This window comes from Hyperolius riggenbachi, chromosome 2, assembly GCF_040937935.1.
Source record: "Hyperolius riggenbachi isolate aHypRig1 chromosome 2, aHypRig1.pri, whole genome shotgun sequence".
NCBI classification, from domain to species: Eukaryota; Metazoa; Chordata; class Amphibia; order Anura; family Hyperoliidae; genus Hyperolius; species Hyperolius riggenbachi.
This window is the reverse complement of record NC_090647.1, coordinates 305,670,252-305,692,184: the sequence shown is the minus strand read 5'-3', so window position 1 is coordinate 305,692,184 and position 21,933 is coordinate 305,670,252.

The window sequence follows — 21,933 nt, the reverse complement described above, 5'->3', positions numbered from 1 at the left end:
ACATGGATAATATGCCAAAATTGTCAGGAACCTTAAGGGGTAAAAACCGTGGAAGTGGTTAAATTAAAGGGAACCTGAGATGGGGGATTATAAAGAAAATATATACTGTATACCTGAGGCTTCCCCCAGCCCCCGCCGGGCCTGATTGATCCCACTCTGTCCTCTTCTGCCTCTCTCGTCGCCCATAATTGACCCCAGAACACCCCCAGCAGAACTCTCCTGGCAACATGAGCGAGACAGGGAAGCTCGCTTGGCTGGACTGCGCCGGGACCAACTGGCCCCAACTGGAGGGCCAGTTGTGGACGAACGGAGAGGCAGAAGAGGACAGCATGACAGCGATCAGGCCGGAGGGGGCTGGAGGAATCCCCAGGTATGTAGATTTTCTTTATAATCCCCCATCTCGGGTACACTTTAAGTTAAAAAAAACTAAAGAATCTTTGGTGCAGATTTTTGTAAACATATTTCTCTTTTATTCGTACCTGGAGAATCTGTCTGTGATAATAACTCCGTACAAAAGAGCGTCTTGACCTAATGAAAAGATTGCAAATCAAAAATATTCTGAAAACTTAGGAATCAAACATTTTCTACTAGTATTAGGTTCAGCAGGGAATGATGCTCACATGTTTAGTTTGATTTTTAGTTTGTTCATTTTCATCCATCTTACCCCTTGAGAGCAAAAGAAATAACACAATACATAAAAAGCATTTTATTTCCCTTAAAAAAATCTAACAGCTGTTGTCTGACTTTCCTTATTTGTTTCTCTTTGTATGAGGGAAAACACTCAATTTGAAACAGTAAAAGGTTTTGTGGAAATATGCCACATAAGTATATTCTGTTATTATTATGCAAAAAAAAAACAAAAAAAAAAAACCATGATGTTAGTAGACTGTAAGAGTGGAAACACCATATTCAACATCTACAAACTAAGGATTTTTGCATGTTTTATGTACTAACATGCTTAAACCATTAACATGAAAGACATTTTAACAACATTCCTTTACATACAGGAAGTTTTTGGACGTATGCATGCTGTATTTTATGGTACTGTGGGTACAGAGAGCATTGCAATAGTCCAGCTGTGATGTGATGAATGCATGAACTGTTTAAATAAACTTGATTGTACTTACCAGGAGTCCCATTGTCTGTCTTCCGTCCATAGCCCGGCCTCATAGCAGAAGAGGTAAAAGGTGCTTTTCTAGCTTGAACAGCTACAAGCAGAAGCCAGACATTAGAACAATAGGTAAGATTAGCAAACTTTATTTAAAACAAAAAAACTGGCCCCCAAATAGCTGCAAAATCATTTTGAAAAGTGATTCAAAAGCGATTTTGCAGCACTTGTATACATTGCATTGGAGCACAAACCAAAATGATTATTCTTATTCCTTGGATTTATATAGTGCCAACATATTACGCAGTGCTGCAAATCAAGGTTAAATAGTGCCTCCTAAATCAAGGTACTAGTCCTGTGTGATACTTATTGAACTGTGTTATATTTGCCTCAGTTGGGTTCTGGTGGGTTATTGTCCTCTCTACTTCAGTCGGTATGCCTTGCACCTTACGACCTGGGGGTAACCGTAGTCAGGAGACAAATAAAGTGTCCAGTTCACGTGGGGGCTTTTCCATAGGTGAAGACCGTGGGTCGTGCTCAGAGCCGTGGCACTAGATTGGGGCATAGAGACTGATTGGGGACATAACCTGTCAGGCCTTACACTCTTAAAGTATTTCAAAAATATATGCCAAATGAATTAATAAAATTTCAACTCTATATGTCCGTATACACCTGGGGGCATGTGTAATTCCTTTTTTCTCCTGAGTTTTCTTCTATTGGATAATTTTTCATCTTCTCTTTAAAATAACGTTTCAGCACTCTGCATTTGCAAAAGTACTAGAAAGTTGGTGAAAAAGTATTGTCAAAATTATTCTGAGTATTTTCTCACTTGCTGGTGGCTTAAAAGGCATTTATTTTAATAATAAGGTGTGAAAATATCACCTAGGAGAAAACTTAGGAGAAACAGTAAATTGAATAGTAGCCCTGGGCCCATATGCAATCAACTTTTTCTCCTGAGTTTTCTCATAGGTGATATTTTTAAACTTGTCAATAAAATGCCTTTTAAGACACCAGAAAGCAAGAAAATACTCTAAATAATTTTGACAGTATTTTTTCACCTACTTTTCAGTACTTTTTCAGTTGAGAAGTACTGGAAAGTTATTTTAACCATTTCAGCCCGCGGGTATTTTTCACCTTATAGAGAAGAGGAATTTTTCCATTTAAGCGCTCCTTCCATTCATTCCCCAATAACTTTATCACTACTTATCACAAAGAAATGATCTATACCTTGTTTTTTCTGCTACCAATTATGCTTTCTTTGGGTGGTACATTATGCTAAGAATTATTTTATTCTAAATGCATTTTTGCAGGAATAATACAAACAAAATTGAAAAAATCATTATTTCTCAGTTTTTCGGCCATTAAAGTTTTAAAATAATACATGCTACCATAATTAAAATCTGCACATTTTATTTCCCCATTTGTCCCGGTTATTGCAACATTCAAATTATATCCCTAGTATAATGTATGGTAAATAAAGGTACATTTTTTTCAGTTTTACATCCATCGCTAATTTTTAGCCCATATATCTATAATAATATTGCCCTCTTGACATACATATTATTATTTTTTATTCCCTAATGTCTGTAGATGTAATTTTACTATTTGGCCACAAGATGTCCCCAACTATGCTACATAGTATACAATATATTGCTACATTGTAACTAGGGAAGTGACGTAAGGCTTCAATGGCAGCCTGCAATCACAGTTCCTGCGGGGAGATTAATGAATGGGAACATTGTTCCCAATCATAAATCTAATGATCGGCGCCGGAAACTGCCGGAATCACGGCGGGAGAGTGAGGAGCGTGGCAGCTGTATTTAAAGAATAAACACTGTTTATTCTCGGCGGACATGCTCGGATTGGTGCGGCCAATGCCCCCTGCACTCAGAAAAAGCGCGATTGCGGTCATCTGCCCGCACGATCACCTGAAAACCCCCCCCAAACTGCAGGGACATGACTAGCGCGTCCCTGCGGCTCTAGTAGCTATCGCTGCGGACGTGAAGCTCACGTCCGTGCGCCATAAATTGTTAAATAGAACATGAAAATGTATCTCCTAGGAGAAAACTCAGGTGAAAAAAGGAATTGCATATGGGCCATGATGTCTAGTAAAAATCTGAAACAAAATGTGTGTGACCATTAAAATTAAAAAGGACATAAATGCTAAACAGTCATACTAAAAATAATAAAAGTGTTCCTACTGTAAATATTAATATATTGATGTACACGTCTAGGTCTAATAAATCACATAAATCTATATACTTCCCTAGGTCTAAGACCTTACACAATTAATTAATAACCTCAATAAAGGGAAGAAACCTGTATCTAAAAAATTACAAAAATACTTTTATTTGTCAATATCCAAAATTAATAATAATTTTAATCTAAAATACCAAAGCCTTATGCACATATAGGGGTAACATATGACAAGGTAATACAACCTCACAGCATCAGTATAGTATCACAATGTTTTGGGTAAACTGGACAGTTATCTAGTCCCTTATTGGATCCAAAAGGAAAAAAGTAGGCTCTTAAAGCCAAAAAAAGATATAAAAAAGGTCATAGAAATGGCAAAAAAATGTGTGTACAGTTCACTCCATAAATTTTCCTCAATGAGAACAGTGGTATTTGCTTAATGTGCTGGTTTAAAGATCACCACCCAACGTGAACCAAGTCCGCCAAGATGAGAACCTTTTACAAAGTTGCCCCTTTTTAAAAGTTGGTCTCCAGGACAGTGAAAAGTCTGCCAGGATATAGTCCTTTTGAGTATTGATTTAGGGCGTCATAGAGGTGTTCGAATCACCGAAGTCATTGTATCAACTTGAGGAAACATCAAACAGCCTGGGCTGGGGCAGAGTAAGAGTTTATTGAGGTTATGTATTAATATATTGAATTACTTTCATTCTAAAGCTGCCCACTGATGGTCAGCATTGGAGCCCCACAAAAAACAAACAAGTGAAGCAGAAGGTGAGCCACAAGCCAACACATCACCAATAAAAAACAAGAATATGTCAAATGTATTTTTCAGTAAGATTTTTTGGATATACATTTAAACTATCAGTAATGAATGTGCCTAGATGGAGAACTCAACAGGACTACCCATTGAACAATGCTCAGGTTCTCTCACATTTATATACACACAGACTGTTTTATAAAAAGTACAAGTGCATTGTAAACAATATACCTTAACCCATTCGCGTTCCGTCGTTTTCACTTGAGCAATGTTCGCCTCCCATTGATTAGCCTATAACTTTATCACTACTTATCACAATGAACTGATCCATATCTTGTTTTTTCCACCACCAATTAGGCTTTCTTTGGGGGGTACATTTTGCTAAGAGCCACTTTACTGTAAATGCATTTTAACAGGAAGAATAAGGAAAAAACGGAAAAAAATCATTATTTCTCAGTTTTCAGCCATTATAGTTTTAAAATAATACATGCCTCCATAATTAAAACTCACGTATTGTATTTGCCCATATGTCCCGGTTATTACACTGTTAAAATTATGTCCCTATCACAATGTGTGGCGACAATATTTTATTTGGAAATAAAGGTGCATTTTTTCCGTTTTGCATCTACCACTATTTACAAGTTTAAAATAAAAAAATATAGAAATATTTCATCTTTACATTGATATTTAAAAAGTTTAGACCCTTAGGTAAATATTTACATGTTTTTTTTTTTTTTAATTGTAATGTTTTTTTTTATATTAAACATTTTATTTGGGTATTTTTGGGAGGGTGGAATGTAAACAATAGTTTTATAATGTAAATGTGTCTTGAGTTTTATTCTTTTTACTTTTAGTTGTAGTTTTACTTTTTGGCCACAAGATGGCGGCCATGAGTTTTTTGACATGACGTCACTCTAAGCGTAACATACGCTTAGAGATACGCATGGGGGAGGCAACAGCCAGAAACAGCCGAGAGAAGCTGTTGCTTTTTCAGCGGGGGAGAGGAATCAGTGATCGGGCACCATAGCCCGATTCACTGATTACCTGGCTAACGAACCGCAGGCTGTCACCATGCCCCTCTCTGAAAACTTTGGGGTGTCTACATTCCAAAATGGGGTCCTTTGTGGGGTGTGTTTACTGTCCTGGCATTTTGGGGGGGTGCTAAATTGTAAGCACCCCTGTAAAGCCTAAAGGTGCTCATAGGACTTTGGTCCCCTCAGCGCACCTAGGCTGCAAAAAAGTGTATTTTTACATATACCCATGCTGGTTTGGAGAAATATCTCTGGAAATTGACATTTGTGTGTAAAAAAAAATCAAAAAAATTCTCATTTCCAGAGATATTTCTCCCACCCAGCATGGGTATGTGTAAAAATACACCCCAAAACACATTATACTATTTCTCCTGAGTACAGCGATACCACATGAGTGACACTTTTTTGCAGCCTAGGTGCCCTAAGGGGCCCAAAGTCCTATGAGTGCCTATCTCATAGGACTTTGAGAAATATCTCTGTAAATGAGAATTTTTTTATTTTATTTTTTTACACACAATTGTCCATTTACATAGATTTTTCCCACCCAGCATGGTATGTGTAAAAATACACCCCAAAACACATTATACTACTTCTCCTGAGTACGGCGATACCACATGTGTGACACTTTTTTGCAACCTAGGTGCGCTAAGGAGCCCAAAGTCCTATGAGTACCTTTAGGATTTCACAGGTCATTTTGAGGCATTTGATTTCCAATCCAGACTACTCCTCATGGTTTAGGGCCACTAAAATGCCAGGGCAGTATAGGAACCCCACAAGTGACGCCATTTTAGAAAGATAGCACCCCAAGGTATTCCGTTAGGAGTATGGTGAGTTCATAGAAGATTTTATTTTTTGTAACAAGTTAGCGGAAATTGATTTTTATTGTTTTTTTTCACAAAGTGTCATTTTCCACTAATTTGTGACAAAAAATAAAGTCTTCTATGAACTCATCATACACCTAACGAAATACCTTGGGGTGTCTTATTTCTAAAATGGGGTCACTTGTGGGGTTCCTATACTGCCCTGGCATTTTAGGGGCCCTAAACCGTGCGGAGTAGTCTGGAAACCAAATGCCTCAAAATGACTGTTCAGGGTTATAAGCATCTGCAAATTTTGATGACAGGTGAGGTGGTCTATGAGGGGCCGAATTTTGTGGATCCGGTCATAAGCAGGGTGGCCTCTTAGATGACAGGGCGATCTGAGGGTGTGGGCTGGTAATTGGGTGCCCGCAAGGGGCAGATTAGGGTCTGATCTGATAGGTAGCACTGACAGATGGTGACAGGGGGTGATTGATGGGTGATTGAGGGGTGATCAGTGGGTGATTAGAGGGGAGAACAGATGTAAATAATGCACTGGGGAGGTGATCAGGGGGGGGTCTGAGGGCGATCTGAGGGTGTGGGCGGGTAATTGGGTACCTGCAAGGGGCAGTTTAGGGTCTGATCTGATGGGTAGCACTGACAGGTGGTGACAGGGGTGACGGGGTGATTGATTGGTGATCAGGGTGTGATTAGATGTGATAATAGATGCAAGCAATGCACTGGCAAGATGATCAGGGGGGGGTCTGAGGGCGATCTGAGGGTGGAAGCGGGTAATTGGGTGCCCGCAAGGGGCAGATTAGGGTCTGATCTGATGTGTAGCAGTGACAGGTGGTGACAGGGGGTGATTGATGGGTGATAAGTGAGTGATTAGATGGGAGAATAGATGTAAATAATGCACTGGGGAGGTGATCAGGGGGGGTCTGAGGGTAATCTGAGGGTGTGGGCGGGTGTTTGGGTGCCTGCAAGGGGCAGATTAGGGTCTGATCTAATGGGTAGTAGTGACAGGTGGTGACAGGAGGTGATTGATGGGTGATTGACAGGTGATTGACAGGTGATTGACAGGTGATCAGTGGGTGATTGCAGGGGAGGATAGATGTATACAGTACACAGGGAGGTCTGGGGGGGGGGGTCTGCGGAGGAACCTCATCTAAAATATAGCATTGACAGGTAGTGACAGGGAGTGATTGATGGGTGATTAGGGGGTGCAAACAGTGGTCTGAGGGGTGTTCAGGGTGGGGTCTGAGGGGTGCTGTGGGTGATTAGCGGGCAGGGGGGCAGGATCAGTGTGTTTATGTGCTTACTACAATAGCTGCCTCCTCCCCTGGTGGTCGCTCGATCACTGGGACCACCAGGGGAGGAGGCAGCCTGTATAATACACTTTGTTAGCTTAACAAAGTGTATTATACACTTTGTATACGACAGATTGGGGGTTAACAACCCACCGGGGCTGCTATTTGGCCGGCTGGTTGATGTTGTGGGTGGGTGGAGCCTAATGCCGGCGGATGTGCAAGCATCCCTGCACGCAATCCCCGGCTAATCAGTCCCCCAGGTGCCGCCGCCGATCACCGTTACGCGGTCCTGGGGGTGCCTTTTTGCCGCCGCCTATTAGTAGTGGGCGGTCAGCAAGTGGTTAATGCAAGAAGCCATATATTCATGACAGAGAAAAACTCTACATTGCCACTTGGGAGAGATTTAGAAAGCCAGTATAAACACACACACACACAAATCCTCCATTTAGCTGTTAAATTCCTGTTACCTGGTCAGCTGTTAGGCTGAAATCTTTTGTAATAAAGCAATAGCATTGCACTCCCACAGTGATGTTAAGTGAACGTGCTTGATAGTACTACAGTGCACACACATCTTACATTGAGGATAGGTTAATGTAAACAGAAAAAGATCTGAAGTGGTTGGACCTGTGATAGCAGTCCTCAGAAGAGAGGAAATGAAAGGGAAAATGTGCAAGGGCATTCTTGCAGACATGTTTTATGTGTCCGGATATACTAGAAAGGCATTTACTTTTTAAACTCCGCTTGGTTGAGAAGTCTCATAGCCTGCTCCAGTGATTTTGTTCACTATGAACTACTATCAGGCTAACATACATGTATATTTCCATGTAAAATTCTGGGGGAAAAAATTCATAAATGAGTTTACATATAGGTCACCCTTCTCATAACTTCGAGTGAGGGACAGAACTGAAAATATTGTGGTTAAGTGTAGTAGGCTAACTGAGTTCTTAGATGGCAATAACAGTAGAGTCAATGATTGATTGAACTGAAATCTGAGAGAGGCTTCCGCATCAACAGCAGTGGCGTAAAATACTGACTACAGAAGATAATGCTAAATATGGGGCAGTGGTAGGTAGATAGCTAGTAGTTATTTGTGGTGATCTCTTTGTCTCAGACGCCTGTTGCAGAAAGCATTCACTTATACAGGATTGATTCATTTTGGTAAATGATAAAGCATATTTTCACTTTCTCAAAGAGACAAAATCTGGTATACATCTATACAGTTGGAATAATTAACAAATGATTACAGAGACACACTGTAATTACTACACTGTTTCTTAGGTAATTTCAGTCTCTCTTCTGGTTTCTTTGTGAATGCTACTGAAATACAAAAGAAAAAAAAAAGAAAGAAATACAAAAATGTTTTCTTCCTGCTTTGTCCAGACCTATGAACTAATGTGTCAGAGAGGATAATACATTATTTCTCAGCTTTAAGCCATTATAGTTTTAAAATAAAATGAGCTACTATAGATAAAACCCACACATTCTCTTTGTCCATTGGCTCTGGTTATTACAAACATTACAATTACCGAAATGATCGTACGTGGCGAGCTCCATTGACTTTAATGGTAAGCAAACTTCTAAAACCTTCAGAACATCTCTGCAGCCACAAAAGGTGTACAAAGTGTCCAAAAACATGGACAGTGGCATAACAGAGGGGAATCAATGGCAAAATAGTCACCAAAAATATGTATTTTATGCAAACACTTTTTTTTTATTTTTTATTATAAAGAAATGTCAGTGGTGGACAACTTAAGCAGTTAATAGCAAAGCCCACATCCATGCTAGAATCAACAAATGTTCAGGGTGTGTTAAAGAGAACAGTGGGAGCAAGGGGAAACACATTTCCCAAACACCTTGTAGTCTTCAAGAAAATCAAATTTAAAGTTACAATAGGAAAAAAAGTATTTTTAAATGCGGTTAAATGACAGATAATGTATCAACCTGTCCGTGGTGTAAATGTACATATTTCAAAAGAAAGAGCAGTGAATTTCATGACGGGGTTTCCGGGTGGTCAGTACACAGTGCATAATAACTACCTGAAAACCCCATGGAACTGGCAACGTCTTTGTCAGGGATCACTTTAGAACCGCAATATTGCAGTATAAGGATCCCTGGCAATTTTAGCTGTATTTAGCCATTAAAAGTTATATTTAAATAAAAATGATTTCGGGTCGCCACTAACAATGACTTGTCACCCATGCAAGCTGAGATAGCCAAGAGGCGGAGCCCATGCCATTTGAGGGTCCATACCCTGAGCTACACCAGCCATGGCATGGGGACGCATGGGGGACGCTGAAATAGTGGGGTGGCCAAGCCTCCCCTTTTCCCCCAGAGCCCTTGTCCAATCCTTGGACAAGGGGCGATTCCCCACCTTTGACCTTTGGTGCTCAAAAGGAGGTGGGTACTTTTGAAGCCCTGGGGGGATTCATGGTGGCATCTGGGAGTTTCCTTTAACCTTTACAGCCACACGGACGCGATTCTCACGTCCACAGCTGCTGCTGCTACAGCTGCAGGGATGCGAGACTTGACGGTCCCAGAGACAGCAAGAATGATCACTGCTTTTGTTCATTCTCAGATGTAGGAGCAATTGTGCTCCCTCCCACTCGCTTGTTCCCACCGCTGAACTTCATTCCCATTCATCTCACCTCTAAGTCCCTGTGATTGCCGGCATCAATGAGATGCCTGCCTCACTTCCGAAGTAACACAGCCACGCATGACTTCCTATTTGCAGACTTATAGTACGCTAATAGAAAATAATGCACAAGGACATCTTGTGGCCAAATGGTAAAATTACACCTACATACATTAGGGACTGAAACTTTTTAATATGTATGTCAAGTGGATATATTACTGTTAAATTATGTGCTTGCTATTAGTGATGGATGTAAAACTGAAAAAACGCACCTTTATTTCCAAATAAAATATTGTCACCATACATTGTACTAGGGATATACAGTAATTTAAACGTTGCAATAACCGGGACAAATGGGTAAATAAAATGTGTGACTTTAATCCACAGTAGAACATTTTATTTTAAAATTGTAATGGCTGAAAACTGAGCACTTTTGTAATTTTCTTGTTTTTCCTATTAAAATGCATTTAGGATACAATAATTATTAGCAAAAAGTACCACCCAAAGAAAGCCTTATTGGTAGCAAAAAAACAAGGTATAGTGATAAGTAGTGATAAAGTTATTAGGAGTAGTGCTGAAATGTGAAAATTACTCTCATGCATAAGATTAAAAAAACCCGTAGGCTGAAGTGGTTAAGATGGGGACCAACAGATGCCCGCACCCTCTACAGGTGAAATGAGTATAGGGGTACTGACGTACCCCTTACCCATTTTCACAAAGATTTGAAATGAAATAAAAACACAACCACAAAAAAATCCTTTATTCATTTTAATTAACTATAAATAATTACCTTTTGTTACTTCCATGACAATATCCTCAGAAACGATGCAACGCCATATCAGAATCATTTATTTTGCCAAGCCCAAACGGGGGTTTGTACCCAGAATTGGTTTTGGCTCATACAGGTTCTGAAAGAATGGTGGGATAATGTCCGAAAGTCAATATCCTCTCGATACCCGACAAACAACAGAGAATGCCACACACGTCGATCCCTGCCCCGATGAATCTGAACAGCAACATTACTACTCATATTTTGAAATAGTTCCTAGTATTGAATTGTTTAAAATGTAAGCACTGCTGTGTAAAATGCATTTTTGAATACTGCATTAGAACATGAAATAACCAAAAACCATCAAACTACTAAAATGGAATATTTTACAAAAGTAATACAATAAAATTTGTTTCTACTATTTGTTCAGGATCCTTTTGAGGCTTCCCTCGCTACTCTGCTGTCCTCCATTGTCGAGTGCGGCCCCCTCCACATCGGATTTGGGGCCATGCAGCGCTTCTTCCTGAAGTGTGCCTGTGCAGTAGCCATGCGAGCCTGTCTGCGCATGTGCAGTACCACGGAGCCAACAGTCACAACCTCTGTATGTCCTATTGCTATACCACTGTGACAATGCCTTGTCGCTAATCTTCTGGGGGCCACACTCAGCGATGGGAACAGTAGAGAGGGAAGCCTCAATAGGATCCTGAGGCTTCCCTCTCTTTGGGTTAGTATCTCATTTTGTACCTGAGCTTCAGCTTGGGTACTCTTTAATACCAGGAATTTGGGAACAATTTTATATAGTAGAAACAAGCGTGTTTTAAATAAAACCTATTTGCTCAATTGCATACCATGTTTGACAATCTTAAAGAGTTAACACGTTCTGTCTCTCTCTGGTGTCATTAAAGAGCAAGAAAAACAAGAAAAGCACCAGCAAAACATGCTTGTGTTTAATTATTGATAACACACTTTTTAATAATTCAGATATGCAAATGAAGCAGGCTATCAGATTTGTCTGTAAAAGAGAGCCACCTGGGGAAAGCTGATTTGTGTGAAGCAGCAGAAAGAAACATGTTTCTAATTCAGAAAGGGAAATGTCTTAATGATTCTCTGTGTGATCAGCAAATCTGGAATGCTGCGAGATAATGTGAGCGGTTCTAAATGCTAAAGAGGAAGACATTATTAGAATCTATTACACATTATTTTTGTTACATCATCAAAATTATATCTGTAAATAAGGCCACTCTAAAAGGAAGCGAAGGGGCACTTGTTTTGGAGAGGACTTTCTGTGATCCTGTAAAATGTGGCCTATTACACAATTGCTTCTTTAGCCTTTAGGGCCCTTTACACCAGCTGACTTTCCAATCACATTTTAAGATTGTTGCAATTTTCGGCCATTTATTCAGTACCAGGCAGCCATGAATCACCACTAATGCCAGTAAAATGTGCTTATGTACTATGCCTAACACAAAAAAAAGAAAAGAAGAATCCCCTATCCCAAGAAGACTGCAAACATGTAATCCCAATGTCATGTGAGCTGATCCCAACAGTAATTATATTGGAAATATTGTACTTCTGATATACTATGTAGCACCAATAGCACCTGCATTGCTCTCCGTTGCAGAACTGACCCCATTCAAATATACTGAAGGAGACAGCTCTGCATTGCACACAAAATGAATATGCATACAGCAGTGCATTGTTAGAATTCACCGCTAAACAGCTTATTAGTGTGACCATCAGCCAGTGAAGTCTATGCAGTGTCTGATGCCCCTGCATATCGTACACTGGTACATGATGCTAGAATCAGAGTCATCTTGACACTGGGCCAAGGCCCTAACTCTCTTTCCATCAGTTGCCAGTTTCTGTATCTGAAAGGAAATGGAGCTATTACTGCCAATAACCTGTCATTGTGTTCTAGACTATAGCCATACCACCATGTCCAAATCAGGCTCTTATCGCCAATAACCTAACGTAGCACTTTGGCTGTACAAGAGCTGTAACATTGTGCCAATAACCAAATACAAAGTTTCAGCAATAGAAAGCCACATTACCATGCCACTTTAATGTTATGTGGAAAGGAATGTATTTTCTTTAGCTATTTATTACACTTCCACCCTCCATTATCCTGATGAATGCATGGGTATTACACTGAGATAGTAATATCAAAATGCATGCAAGGACTAATAGTATGAGGTTGCGTTTCATGGTTTGTGCTGGGCAACTTAAAATGAATAAAGGAAAGTTTTAGTGCTACAACATACCATTCCTATGAATCGTGTTATTCTATATGTGAGCATTTCGGAAGCTGTCATTGCAACTTCTATTAAAAAAGATAGTTCTTTATTGACTTTTCGCCTGTTATATTTTTTTTTCATAAAATGAATGTACAAATATGGCATTCTGGCTTCATGGGTCTCATGATGGCTATCAGTAGCTTAAAAGGCAGGAATCCCATTGGTTATTTAACCACTTGAGGACCTAGGGCTTTCTACCCCTTAAGGACCGGCCACTTTTTTTCCATTCAGACCACTGCAGCTTTCACGGTTTATTGCTCGCTCATACAACCTACCACCTAAATGAATTTTGGCTCCTTTTCTTGTCACTAATAAAGCTTTCTTTTGATGCTATTTGATTGCTCCTGCGATTTTTACTTTTTATTATATTCATCAAAAAAGACATGAATTTTGGCAAAAAAATGATTTTTTTAACTTTCTGTGCTGACATTTTTCAAATAAAGTAAAATTTCTGTATACATGCAGCGCGAAAAATGTGGACAAACATGTTTTTGATAAAAAAAAACCCATTCAGTGTATATTTATTGGTTTGGGTAAAAGTTATAGCGTTTACAAACTATGGTGCCAAAAGTGAATTTTCCCATTTTCAAGCATCTCTGACTTTTCTGACCCCCTGTCATGTTTCATGAGGGGCTAGAATTCCAGGATAGTATAAATACCCCCCAAATGACCCCATTTTGGAAAGAAGACATCCCAAAGTATTCACTGAGAGGCATAGTGAGTTCATAGAAGATATTATTTTTTGTCACAAGTAAGCGGAAAATGACACTTTGTGAGAAAAAAAAAAAAAAAAAAAACTTTCCATTTCTTCTAACTTGCGACAAAAAAAAAAATGAAATCTGCCACGGACTCACCATGCCCCTCTCTGAATACCTTGAAGGGTCTACTTTCCAAAATGGGATCATTTGTGGGGTGTGTTTACTGTCCTGACATTTTGGGGGGTGCTAAATTGTAAGCACCCCTGTAAAGCCTAAAGGTGCTCATTGGACTTTGGACCCCTTAGCGCAGTTAGGCTGCAAAAAAGTGCCACACATGTGGTATTGCCGTACTCAGGAGAAGTAGTATAATGTGTTTTGGGGTGTATTTTTACACATACCCATGCTGGGTGGGAGAAATATCTCTGTAAATGACAATTTGTTAATTTTTTTTACACACAATTGTCCATTTACAGAGATATTTCTCCCACTCAGCATGGGTATGTGTAAAAATACACCACAAAACACATTATACTACTTCTCCTGAGTACGGCGATACCACATGTGTGGCACTTTTTTGCACCCTAACTGCGCTAAAGGGCCCAAAGTCCAATGAGTACCTTTAGGATTTCACAGGTCATTTTGAGAAATTTCGTTTCAAGACTACTCCTCACGGTTTAGGGCCCCTAAAATGCCAGGGCAGTATAGGAACCCCACAAATGACCCCATTTTAGAAAGAAGACACCCCAAGGTATTCCGTTAGTAGTATGGCGAGTTCATAGAAGATTTTATTTTTTGTCACAAGTTAGCGGAAAATGACACTTTGTGAAAAAACACAATTAAAATCAATTTCCGCTAACTTTTGACAAAAAATAAAATCTTCTATGAACTCACCATACTCCTAACGGAATACCTTGGGGTGTCTTCTTTCTAAAATGGGGTCATTTGTGGGGTTCCTATACTGCCCTGGCATTTTAGGGGCCCTAAACCGTGAGGAGTAGTCTTGAAACGAAATTTCTCAAAATGACCTGTGAAATCCTAAAGGTACTCATTGGACTTTGGGCCCTTTAGCGCAGTTAGGGTGCAAAAAAGTGCCACACATGTGGTATCGCCATACTCGGGAGAAGTAGTACAATGTGTTTTGGGGTGTATTTTTACACATACCCATGCTGGGTGGGAGAAATACCTCTGTAAATGGACAATTGTGTGTAAAAAAATCAAAAGATTGTCATTTACAGAGGTATTTCTCCCACCCAGCATGGGTATGTGTAAAAATACACCCCAAAACACATTGTACTACTTCTCCCGAGTACGGCGATACCACATGTGTGGCACTTTTTTGCACCCTAACTGCACTAAGGGGCCCAAAGTCCAATGAGTACCTTTAGGATTTCACAGGTCATTTTTGTTTCAAGACTACTCCTCACGGTTTAGGGCCCCTAAAATGCCAGGGCAGTATAGGAACCCCACTAATGACCCCATTTTAGAAAGAAGACACCCCAAGGTATTCCGTTAGGAGTATGGTGAGTTCATAGAAGTTTTTATTTTTTTGTCACAAGTTAGCGGAAATTGATTTTAATAGTTTTTTTTCACAAAGTGTCATTTTCCGCTAACTTGTGACAAAAAATAAAATCTTCTATGAACTCACCATACTCCGTACGGAATACCTTTGGGTGTCTTCTTTCTAGAATGGGGTCATTTGTGGGGTTCCTATACTGCCCTGGCATTTTAGGGGCCCTAAACCGTGAGGAGTAGTCTTGAAACCAAATGTCGCAAAATGACCTGTGAAATCCTAAAGGTACTCATTGGACTTTGGGCCCCTTAGCGTACTTAGGGTGTAAAAAAGTGCCACACATGTGGTACCGCTGTACTCAGGAGAAGTAGTATAATGCGTTTTGGGGTGTATTTTTACACATACCCATGCTAAGTGGGAGAAATATCTCTGTAAATGACAATTGTTTGATTTTTTTACACACAATTGTCCATTTACATAGAAATTTCTCCCACCCAGCATGGGTATGTGTAAAAATACACCCCAAAACACATTATACTACTTTTCCTGAGTACGGCGGTACCACATGTGTGACACTTTTTTGCAGCCTAGGTGCGCTAAGGGGCCCAACGTCCTATTCACAGGTCATTTTGAAGCATTTGTTTTCTAGACTACTCCTCGCGGTTTAGGGCCCCTAAAATGCCAGGGCAGTATAGGAACCCCACAAGTGACCCCATTTTAGAAAGAAGACACCCCAAGGTATTCCGTTAGGTGTATGGCGAGTTCATAGAAGATTTTATTTTTTGTCACAAGTTAGTGAAAAATGACACTTTGTGAAAAAAAAACAATTAAAATTAATTTCCGCTAACTTTTGACAAAAAATTAAATCTTCTATGAACTCGTCATACACCTAACATAATACCTTGGGGTGTCTTTTTTTTCTAAAATGGGGTCACTTGTGGGGTTCCTATACCGCCCTGGCATTTTACAGGCCCAAAACCGTGAGTAGTCTGGAAACCAAATGTCTCAAAATGACTGTTCAGGGGTATAAGCATCTGCAAATTTTGATGACAGGTGGTCTATGAGGGGGCGAATTTTGTGGAACCGGTCATAAGCAGGGTGGCCTTTTAGATGACAGGTTGTATTGGGCCTGATCTGATGGATAGGAGTGCTAGGGGGGTGACAGGAGGTGATTGATGGGTGTCTCAGGGGGTGGTTAGAGGGGAAAATAGATGCAATCCATGCACTGGGGAGGTGATCGGAAGGGGGTCTGAGGGTTTGGCCGAGTGATCAGGAGCCCACACGGGGCAAATTGGGGCCTGATCTGATGGGTAGGTGTGCTAGGGGGTGACAGGAGGTGATTGATGGGTGTCTCAAGGTGTGATTAGAGGGGGGAATGGATGCAAGCAATGCACTGGCGAGGTGATCAGGGCTGGGGTCTGAGGGCATTCTGAGGGTGTGGGCGGGTGATTGAGTGCCCTAGGGGCAGATAGGGGTCTAATCTGATAGGTAGCAGTGACAGGGGGTGATTGATGGGTAATTAGTGGGTGTTTAGGGTAGAGAATAGATGGAAACACTGCGCTTGGGTGGTGATCTGATGTCGGATCTGCGGGCGATCTATTGGTGTGGGTGGGTGATCAGTTTGCCCGCAAGGGGCAGGTTAGGGGCTGATTGATGGGTGGCAGTGACAGCGGGTGATTGATGGGTGGCAGTGACAGGGGGTGATTGATGGGTGATTGATAGGTGATTGACAGGTAATCAGTGGGTTATTACAGGGGAGAACAGATGTAAATATTGCACTGGCGAATTGATAAGGGGGGGGTCTGAGGGCAATCTGAGCGTGTAGGCGGTCGATTGGGTGCCCGCAAGGGGCAGATTAGGGTCTGATCTGATAGGTAACAGTGACAGGTGGTGATAGGGAGTGATTGATGGGTGATTGATGGGTAATTAGTGGGTGTTTAGAGGAGAGAATAGATGGAAACACTGCGCTTGGGTGGTGATCTGATGTCGGATCTGCGGGCGATCTATTGGTGTGGGTGGGTGATCAGATTGCCCGCAAGGGGCAGGTTAGGGGCTGATTGTTGGGTGGCAGTGACAGGGGGTGATTGATGGGTGATAGGTGATTGACAGGTGATCAGTGGGTTATTACAGGGAAGGACAGATGTAATTAATGCACTGGCGAATTGATAAGGGGGGGGGGGGGGGTCTGAGGGCAATCTGAGCGTGTGGGCGGGTGATTGGGTGCCCGCAAGGGGCAGATTAGGGTCTGATCTGATAGGTAACAGTGACAGGGGGTGATTGATGGGTAATTAGTGGGTGTTTAGAGAAGATAACAGATGTAAACGATACATTTGGGAGGTAATCTGACGGCGGGTTTGCGGGCGATCTAATGGTGTGGGTGGGTGATCAGATTGCCCGCAAGGGGCAGGTTAGGGGCTGATTGATGGGTGGCAGTGACAGGGGGTGACAGGGGGTGATTGATGGGTGATAGGTGATTGGCAGGTGATTGACAGGTGATCAGTGGGTTATTACAGGGAAGAACAGATGTAATTAATGCACTGGTGAATTGATAAGGGGGGGTCAGAGGGCAATCTGAGCGTGTGGGCGGGTGATTGGGTGCCCGCAAGGGGCAGATTAGGGTCTGATCTGATAGGTAAAAGTGACAAGTGGTGATAGGGGGTGATTGATGGGTGATTGATGGGTAATTAGTGGGTGTTTAGAGGAGAGAATAGATGTAAACAATGGATTTGGGAGGTGATCTGATGTCGGATCTGTGGGCGATCTATTGGTGTGGGTGGGTGATCAGATTGCCCGCAAGGGGCAGGTTAGGGGCTGATTGATGGGTGGCAGTGACAGGGGGTGATTGACGGGTGATTGATGGGTGATTGACGGGTGATTGACAGGTGATTGACAGGTGATTGACAGGTGATCAGGGGGATAGATGCATACAGTAAACAGGGGGGGGTGGTCTGGGGGGGGGGGTCTGGGGAGAATCTGAGGGGTGGGGGGTGATCAGGAGGGGGCAGGGAGCAGGGGGGGGGATAAAAAAAAAAAATAGCGTTGACAGATAGTGACAGGGAGTGATTGATGGGTGATTAGGGGGGTGATTGGGTGCAAACAGGGGTCTGGGGGGTGGGCAGGGGGGGGTCTGATGGGTGCTGTGGGCGATCTGGGGCAGGGGGGGGAGAAATCAGTGTGTTTGGGTGCAGACTAGGGTGGCTGCAGCCTGCCCTGGTGGTCCCTCGGACACTGGGACCACCAGGGCAGGAGGCAGCCTGTATAATACACTTTGTAAACATTACAAAGTGTATTATACACTTTGTATGCGGCGATCGCGGGGTTAACATCCCGCCGGCGCTTCCGTATAGCCGGCGGGATGTTGCGGCGAGCGAGCGGTGACAGGCGCCGGCGGAGGATCGCGTCACGGATGACGCGATCGCTCCGCCCATGCCCTTAAATGGACCGCCGCCTCTGTGGGTGAGGCCGTCCTGCAGGGCTCCACTTCCCCGCCGCCCCTGTGTAGTGGGCGGTCGGGAAGTGGTTAAAGGGAACCAGAGACGAAGCACCCTCATGTATTTTACCATATAGATCAGTGGGTACATTAGAGAAAACACCTACCATGCTTTCATATATATCAGTGGGAACATTAGAGAAAACACCTACCTTGCTTTCTGTTTCATTCTGCACTGCGCAGCTTGTTTCTAATCAGCCCTGATAAAATCCCTGACTGAGCATTCAGTCTGGTTTTGTTCAGGAATATTTATAGCTCAGTATGTATTATCTCATGTCTTTTCAAGTCCAAGCCTGCCCCTGCTGGCTCTGCTCAGGAATCATTATAGCTGAGTCATTATAGCAAAGCCAGACTGAATGTTCAGTCTGGGATTTTATCAGGGCTGATTAGAAGCAAGCTGTGCAGTGCAGAATGAAACAGAAAGCATGGTAGGTGTTTTCTCTAATGTACCCACTGATCTATATGGTAAAATTCACTTTAAGCAACCAATAGAAAATCCTGGTGGCAAATTCAAAAATGCTTTGGCCAAGTTTCTGTAGCCTGTGTCTAATATTGCACATGGAGTCCAAGCAAAATCTATCTTTAAATTTGCCACCAGGGCTCCCCGCGGGTCCACTAATCTGACCTAAGGGAATCCGTCTAAGAGTGAATTCTCAATGGTCCTGGCTGTGGGTCAGTTGTGAGCCTTTTGGGAAATTTAAAGTTGCTTTTTCCAAGGCTTTCTGTACAGTAGTGCAGTGGGAACCCAGCAGGGAGGTATTGTGGGCATGGAAACAGATGTGGCCAGGGTGTCCGGAAAAGATGCAACAGGGAGCACCAAGTCTGACAAGGTGTGGCCATAGTTAGGTGACCCCTTTCACCTATTTAAAGGGTATATGATAGGCATCTGTGGGCCATTTTATTAAAGGGGGCTCTCAGATTCCTCCATAAGTACCCCAAATACCTACCCCGACATGATTGGGGGCCATTACCCTCACTTCTAATCATGGCCGGATTTCCGCACAGGCCACCTAGGCCGGTTCTTAGGGTGGAAACCTGCCGACAATAGAGTTGGGGCGGGTGTCGCACACAGGCAGCAGATCAGCTGTTGAGCTGTCTGCTGCCGCACTGTCCTCCAGTTCCTGTTATCCTGCGTGCGTGGTACTATTAGTGCACAGAGAAAAGAGCGCCCTGCCTCTCCTCTCTCTCACTCTGAGGGACGGGGCTGAGCCAGCAGCAGACCGGGAGATTTGAGCGAAGGAAGAAGATTGATTCACAGACAAGTAAGCTATTTTTTGCGTGGAGGAGGCACTGCTGACAGCGTCAGGGACAGGGAGTGAGTTATGTGATTGCACTGTCTGCAGTGCGGATTACTTGTAGCGTCAGAGGGGGGAGATCATGATGTGTGTGCATATTACAGGCATTTTCCTCCATTGCAGCACGGCTGCCTATTGCTAAACTTCTATGGAGAGAGTGACCAGCTGTCTAACGACTCCCCCCTCTTCTTTTCTCTTCTTTTCTCTTCTCCCCCCTCCCTTCCACAGCAATTAACCTTTCATTCCCTGACTGGTTTCTTTGTTACTTTTTTTTTTGGTCTTCTGGCACAGATGAGAGAGAGAGAGAGAGAGGACACTATCCTATCCTTCGCTGACATCTTCTATAGCACCTTACAGGTTACATAGGCATATCCCTGGCTGTCCTCAGAGGAGCTCACACTCTAATCCTACCATAGTCATAATCTAATGTCCTACCATATTATTATTATGTATTTATATAGCACTGACATCTCTTGCAGCACATTACAGAGTACATAGTCATGTCACTGACTGTCTTCAGAGGAGCTCACACTCTAATCCTACCATAGATATAGCCTAATGTCCTACCATATTATTATTATGTATTAATATAGCACTGACATGTTATGTAGCACTTTACAGAGTACATAGTCATGTCACTGACTGTCCTCAGAGGAGCTCACACTCTAATCCTACCATCGTCATAGTCTAATGTCCTACCATATTATTATTATGAATAAATATAGCACTGACATATTATGCAGCACTGTACAGAGTACATAGTCATGCCACTGACTGTCCTCAGAGGAGCTCACAATCTAATCCTACCATAGTCATAGCCTAATGTCCTACCATATTATTATGTATTAATATAGCACTGACATATTATGCAGCACTTTACAGAGTACATAGTCATGTCACTGACTGTCCTCAGAGGAGCTCACACTCTAATCCTACCATAGTCATAATCTAATGTCCTACCATATTATTATTATGTATTTATATTGCACTGACATCTTCTGCAGCACTGTACAGAGTACATAGTCATGTTACAGACTGTCCTCAAAGAAGCTCACAATCTAATCCTACCATAGTCATAGTCTAATGTCCTACCATATTATTAGTATGTATTTATATAGCACTGACATCTTCTGCAGCACATTACAGAGTACATAGTCATGTCACTGCCTGTCCTCAGAGGATCTCACAATCTAATCCTACCATAGTCATAGTCTAATGTCCTACCATATTATTAGTATGTATTTATATAGCACTGACATATTATGCAGCACTGTACAGAGTGCATAGTCATGCCACTGACTGTCCTCAGAGGAGCTCACACTCTAATCCTACCACAGTCACAGTCTAATGTCCTACCATATTATTATTATGTATTTATATAGCACTGACATCTTCTTCAGCACCTTACAGGGTACATAGGCATATCACTGACTGTCCTCAGAGGAGCTCACAATCTAATCCTACCATAGTCATAGTCTAATGTCCTACCATATTATTATTATGTATTTATATAGCACTGACATCTTCTGCAGCACATTACAGAGCACATAGTCATGTCACTGACTGTCCTCAGAGGAGCTCACACTCTAATCCTACCATAGTCATAGTCTAATGTCCTACCATATTATTATTATGTATTTATATAGCACTGACATCTTCTGCAGCACATTACAGAGCACATAGTCATGTCACTGACTGTCCTCAGAGGAGCTCACACTCTAATCCTACCATAGTCATAGTCTAATGTCCTACCATATTATTAGTATGTATTTATATAGCACTGACATCTTCTGCAGCACATTACAGAGTACATAGTCATGTTACAGACTGTCCTCAGAGGATCTCACAATCTAATCCTATCATAGTCTAATGTCCTACCATATTATTAGTATGTATTTATATAGCACTGACATCTTCTGCAGCACCTTACAGGGTACATAGGCATATCACTGACTGTCCTCAGAGGAGCTCACAATCTAATCCCTACCACCGTCATGGTCTAATGTCCTACTATATTGTTATTATTATGTATTTATATAGCACTGA